We start from the raw sequence: 6,956 nt of genomic DNA on the forward strand, positions 1-6,956 counted from the left end.
TGGCAGAGGCACACATTGGTGGCGGTTTAGGGGAACACGTGGGGTGGGTAGGTGGAGAGGCACAGGTGAGGAACGTCTGAGTGCCTCTATTTAGCCCAGCGAGGGGAAGTAGGGGGCGGAGGAGAAAGGAGGAGCTGTGGGGGACCTTGGGGTGGGGCATCATGCAGAGTAGTCGGGAGAGGAAAGTGAAACTCAGCCGGACAGTGAGACTAAAGTCCCCTGCAAGAGTGGGGGAGGAGAGCACACACCACCAATGCCCCCATCTAAAATCTGGCTGGGTCTAATGATCAAAACTGAGGGGCCACTGGTGCTAACGATCCCAACCCAAGCGGCTTCTGACTCACAGACAGAGACATGTGGCTGTGAGCGAGAGGCAGGCTGCAGCTGCGATCATCAGCACCAGCAGCCCATCTGTCAGATCTGTGCCCTGGCGCTTCCTTTACTTTCCTTTATGGGAGTGTTTAGATCCCCTTCAATATATGTACTTGGAAGTAGCGTTCCCGCTAGGCTGTTTTAGCGGGGCGCGGCGCCCTGCCCTCCTTCTGGAAGGCAAAAAGCGCCCTGCCCTCCAGAAGGAGGGCAAAAAGCGCCCTGCCCTAACAGCCTGCCGGAGCCGTCTTCACCCGCGGGTCGCAGTGTCCCGCGGGTGAAGAAATTTGCGGTGACCCGGTCACCGCCGGAGAATAGACGCCGGGCGTATGCGCCCAGCATCTATTCTCTCTGTCTGCAGGGCTTGGGGGCTGCCCGGCGTGTCCGTAAGTGCCAGGCACGCCCCCAAGAGTGACGAAAAGGGGACGCATCTTATAGACACGCCCCCTTTTTGATGACCACGCCCCCTTCTCGCTCCGGCCCTGCGTCACGCCGGAGCTAGAGTGAACACTATGGAAGTGACGTGGATTGAGTGCAGTAAGGAATGACATTGGACAGTAACTAATGTCAGGGTACAAATAATGAAAGGGATCTATCCACTACCCTTCCTTTATACCCCTCAGCTCCATCTGCCGCCCAGCTCATCTGTCAGCGTGGCCTCCCAGCACAACCGGCTGACTGACGTATGCTGCGTATACGCGCAGCAATTTAAATGAACGATTTGAACAATAACGATATCGTTCATATCGTTATCGATCATTTTTTGCCTACCAACGATCAGCGATGTGCGGGCACGTATGGACGATAGCGATACCGTCCATCGGCCATGCATGCTGGCCAACCTGCTCGATATCGAGCAGGTTACTATAGGGACCTCGCTATAGTCATTGGTGTGCTGGATGATCGATATCGATCATCCAGTACACCAGGACGATCAGCCAGCGATATCGTTATCGCTGGCTGATCGGTCCGTGTGTACGGAGCTTTGTAGAGCACTTTCCGGCCCACTTAGCTCCGCCCACCTCATTTGTCAGCCCGCCCCTCAGCCCCGCAGGATGACTGCAGACTGTAATATATGCCTGGCCTCACACTTTAGCCTGCCGTGTGTAATTTAATGTGGTCCGGCCCCACTGCAGGCTGCCTCGGCTCACCGGGAATCTTCCTGCTGACTCCAACAGCCAATCCACCCCTGGCAGAAGACACGCAAATGCAGAAGGTCAATGCAGCGATCTTTAGCATCTGTGAGATATGGCAGCAAAAGACCCACCAGAGTGCCCATTAACACTACGACACCAGACACAGCGCCTCACCTGGGCTCTTGACGTACAGTCAGGTGAATAAATATTGGGACATTGACAGAATTTTCATATTTTGGCCTCTATTCACCACCACAATGGCTTTGAAATGAAACAAACAAGATGTGCTTTAACTGCAGACTTTCAGATTTAATTTGAGGGTAATTACATCCAAATCAGGTGAATGGTGTAGGAATTACAACGGTTCTATATGTGCCTCCCACTTTTTAAGGGGACAAAAGTAATGGGACAAACTAAACAATCCTAAATCTAACTTTCACTTTTAATACTTTGTTGCAAATCCTTTGCAGGCAATTACTGCCTGAAGTCTGGAACGCATAGACATCACCAGACGATGGGTTTCATCCCTGGTGATGGTCTGTCAGGCCTCTACTGCAAATGTCTTCAGTTCCTGCTTGTTCTTGGGGCATTTTACCTTCAGTTTTGTCTTCATCAAGTGAAATGCATGCTCAATCGGATTCAGGTCAGGGGATTGACTTGGCCATTGCATAACATTCCACTTTTTAGCCTTAAAAAACTCTTTGGTTGCTTTTGCAGTATGCTTCGGGTCATTGTCCATCTGCACTGTGAAGAGACGTCCAATGAGTTCTGAAGCATTTGACTGAATATGAGCATATAATAATGCCCGAAACACTTCAGAATTCATTCTGCTGCTTTTGGCAGCAGTCACATCATCAATAAATACAAGGGAACCAGTTCCATTGGCAGCCATACATGCCCACGCCATGACACTACCACCACCATGCTTCACTGATGAGGTGGTATGTTTTGGATCATGAGCAGTTCCTTTCCTTCTCCATACTCTTCTCTTCCCATCACTCTGGTACAAGTTGATCTTTGTCTCATCTGTCCATAGGATGTTGTTCCAGAACTGTAATGGCTTTTTTAGATGTTGTTTGGCAAACTCTAATCTGGTCTTCCTGTTTTTGTGGCTCACCAATGGTTTACATCTTGTGGTGAACCCTCTATATTCACACTTGTGAAGTCTTTTCTTGATTGTTGACTTTGACACATATACACCTACCTCCTGGAGAGTGTTCTTGATTTGGCTAACTGTTGTGAAGGGGTTTTTCTTCACCAGGGAAATAATTATTTTGTCATCCACCACAGTTGTTTTCCGTGGTCTTCCGGGTCTTTTGGTGTTGCTGAGCTCTCCGGTGCGTTCTTTCTTTTTAAGAATGTTCTAAACAGTTGATTTGGCCACACCTAATGTTTTTGCTATCTCTCTGATGGGTTTGTTTTGATTTTTCAGCCTAATGATGGCTTGCTTCACTGATAGTGACAGCTCTTTGGATCTCATATTGAGAGTCCACAGCAACTGATTCCAAATGCAAGTGTCACATCTAGAATCAACTCCAGACCTTAATTGATAATGAAATAATGAGGGAATAGCCCACACCTGTCTATGAAATAGCTTTTGAGTTGATAGTCCCATTACTTTTGGCCCCTTAAAAAGTGGGAGGCACATATAGAAACCGTTGTAATGCCTACACCGTTCACATGATTTGGATGTAATTACCCTCAAATTAAATCTGAAAGTCTGCAGTTAAAGCACATTTTGTTTGTTTCATTTCAAAGCCATTGTGGTGGTGAATAGAGGCCAAAATATGAAAATTCTGTCAATGTCCCAATATTTATCCACCTGACTGTAGCTAATTTGACACTGGAGTACTGGCAACATGTGGTGTGGTCCGGTGAGTCACGGTTCCAGTTGTTTCGGGCTGATAGTAGGGTTCAGAAATGGCGCAAACAACATGAGGCCATGGACCCCAGTTGTCAACAAGGTACCGTCTAGGTTGGTGGTGGTTTCATAATGATGTGGGGTGTGTTCATCTAGCATGGGTTGGGGCCACCTGAAAATGTCACTGACCGTTAACCTCTACGTTGCATAGCTTTATGACCATCTGCAGCCCTTCATGGATTTCATGCACCCCCACAATGATGGAATATTCCAGCAGGATAATGCACCGTGTCATCGGTCCCAAGTCGTCTAGTATTGGTTCGAGGAGCATTCTGGAGAGATTTGACAAATGGTGTGGCCACCATGTTCTCCCAACATGAAATCAAATCTAGCATTTATGGGATGTGGTGGAGAGGTTCATTCCTGCATCTACAAATATCAGGGAGTTGTGGGAAGCTATCCAGACAGCATGGGTCACATCTCTCCAGAAGTCTTCCGTCCACTTGTGAAATCGATGTCATGTCGAGTTGCTGCACTTCACCAGTCTAGAGGGCTTTCTACACGATACTAGGCATCTATCCCATGAGTTTTAGCACTTTTTGTCAGCAGGGATTTATTACAGACATTGCTGCTGCAAGGGAGATCTGTCTCAGGAGATGTCAGATGCTGTTAGCTCTGTCACATGTAATCTAGCAATTCTAACAGTAGGAAAGACCAGACAGAGGCTCCCAGACTAAGCATATGTACATAAGGTAAACTTTCTAAGGCTGCACAATAGAGCTGGCCCTAGCCAATTTGGTGCCCTAGGCAAAATTTTGACTGGTCTCCCTATCAAATAATCCCACCACCAATCTAAGGCCCCTATTTATCAATGAAGTATAACCCCTTTAGCGCTTGCTAAAGGGGTTATGCCATCTTTTCTAGAGAAAACAGTTATAATCAAAGATTACCGCTGTTTGCCATTATAGCTCTCGCTATGTTTTATATATACACTCATTTACATATATACATATACAATATATATATATATATATATATATATATATTAGTAACAAAAGTCAGGTGGCACTCAGAGTCTCAGTAAATCCATGGTTGCTTGGTTGTACAGTGGGGTAAGTGCATATTGTTTTATGTGTTTATATGCCTTGTTGTATGTGTTTCACTTTGTTATGTTGTCCTGAGGAAGGGGTGGATCACCTCGAAACGTCGACCATTGACCATTAAATCCCTCTGGTGAGGGTATTGGATTTACTGAGACTCTGAGTGCCGCCTGACTTTTGTTACTATTACATTTTGGGGGTGCTGTCCTCCATGGAGGGCACCAGAGCAAGTATTGGGCTTCTTGCCCTATGACACGGATAGTGGGAGTGCCGGTGCGCAGTATTGTATGTATGTATGTATATACTATACGGACAGAGGTCGGCGCCACAAAATATAAACGGCAAGGGTGCACATCCAGAGACCAAAGCTGACCCCAAACGCAGAGAAGCGCAGCACTCCATGAACTTCAAGGAAATGACCACAGCACAATGCATAATTTTACGAACATTAAGCGCCGTATTCAATCAGAGGCGAAATCGGACGTTTTCGCCTTCGTTTGCGAATCGGCCGATTTGTGAAAAACTGCGAAAAACTGACATTTTTCACCTAAAAACTGGAGAAACCTTTTCTCCAGCCTAGGGCAGGCGAAAAAATTTACAAAATCCCTATTTTTGGGTAAAAATGTGGGGATTTCTTACAGAACCCTTTGGACAGCCCCCCTAATGATAATTTAGCGAAAACATATTTCATAAATTGCGTACTTTGTCAAAAATCAGGCGCTGAAATTTCAGTCTAAATTTTTTTTCCCCGTAAAAAATGTGTTTAACGTATCGGGTCTGGTATTTCGGAGGGCCATAAGGCTGCGCCAAGTGTTTTAAACATCGCACGTGGCTGGCGCAGGTGGTTCTTTAAAACCACTAAAAAACCACCTGTGCCGGCAACGTACGATGTTTAAAACACTTGGCGCATCTTTATGTCCCTTCAAAATACCAGTCCCAATACATTAAATGCATTTTTCACAAAAAATAAATAAATTTCAGCTGTCATTTTTCGCCAAAGCACGCAATTTATGTAAAAATGTTTTGCCAAAGTATCATTGGGGGGGCTGTCCAAAGGGCTCTGTAAGAAATCCCCACATTTTTACACAAAAATAGGGATTTTGCCCATTTTCCACCTTTTTAAAAATGAAGGAAAGTTTTCTCCATTTTTACATGATGGCGATAATATCGCCGAAAAATCGGGTGATTGAATACGGCCCTATGCCTTGTGCCGTGGTTATTTCCTTGAAGTCCACAGAGTGCTGCAATTACTTCATTTGAGATAGATGAGAGAGAGATCTCTATCTATATATATATATATATATATATCTATTTGAGATATATCTATTTGAGATACATTATATATATATATAGATATATATATATAATATGCAAATGGCCCGGCACTCTGCAAACCCTAGTCAGGGTATATACCTTGCTCCAGGTGCCCTCAGAGGGTAGAGATCACTCCCCTCAATGAAGTCGACAATGGATCAGCGGCACTCAGGAGTCTTTAAAAGTTAGTGAAGAAAAGGTGTCTTTATTTCGACGTTTCGGGGTCAAGTGACCCCGTCTTCAGGAACACACACAGGTTCCTAAAGACGGGGTCACTTAACCCCCGAAACGTCGAAATAAAGACACCTTTTCTTCACTAACTTTTAAAGACTCCTGAGTGCCGCTGATCCATTGTCAACATATATATATATTATAAATATCTATAGATATATATCTATATATATCCCCAAAAAAACAAAGATATCATAGATATGTTTGTGTGTGTGTATGTATATCTATCTATATATAGATAGATATAAATACACACACACACATATCTATGACATTGTTGTTTTTTGGGGGGGATATATATATATATATATATATATATATATGACAGCTCAGCCCCCCTCTCTGCCAACATTGCCTGCCTACGCAGGTTACACTTACTTTTTGATGCAGGTAATGCTGCTGGGCAAGGGCTGGGCGCTGGGCAATGCGGGTGGAGCGCCGGCGGTTAGTCTGGGAGCAGAGCCGTGAGGTCACACATGGCTCTGCTCCGCAAAGGCACATGGGAAGAGTGGCCGTGACTGGGCACGCGCAGCATACCCTCCGCGGCCATCTTCTCTCCTACTGCAGCCAATAGCCAGAATGAGCTTCTATGCAGACGCTCATTCTTCTGACCTGGCTCACAGTCAGTCACCTGACTGGCTGACTACCGTACTGTAGTGCCCGATCGGAGCTGCAACGGGAGGGGGTGAGGCAGCGTCGCGAAGGGTGTGGGGGCAGCATCAGAGCCCTGGAATGCCTCCCCGCCCCAAGGCGTTTCAGTCGCCCTAGGCATTTGCTTAGTATGCCTAGGGCCGGCTCAGTATTTGTGGGAAGGTACATAAAGCAGTTCATATTCTCTGTAGAGCAATCACAGTAAAATGCACTGACAGGTAGCCACTAGCCAGGGCAGGAGGAGACATCATCTGCAGGTTATGAGGAGACAGGCGCTAACACACACAGGACGCT

Source organism: Taudactylus pleione, unplaced genomic scaffold, assembly GCF_031769625.1.
Source record: "Taudactylus pleione unplaced genomic scaffold, aTauple2 ptg000591l, whole genome shotgun sequence".
Lineage (NCBI taxonomy): Eukaryota > Metazoa > Chordata > Amphibia > Anura > Myobatrachidae > Taudactylus > Taudactylus pleione.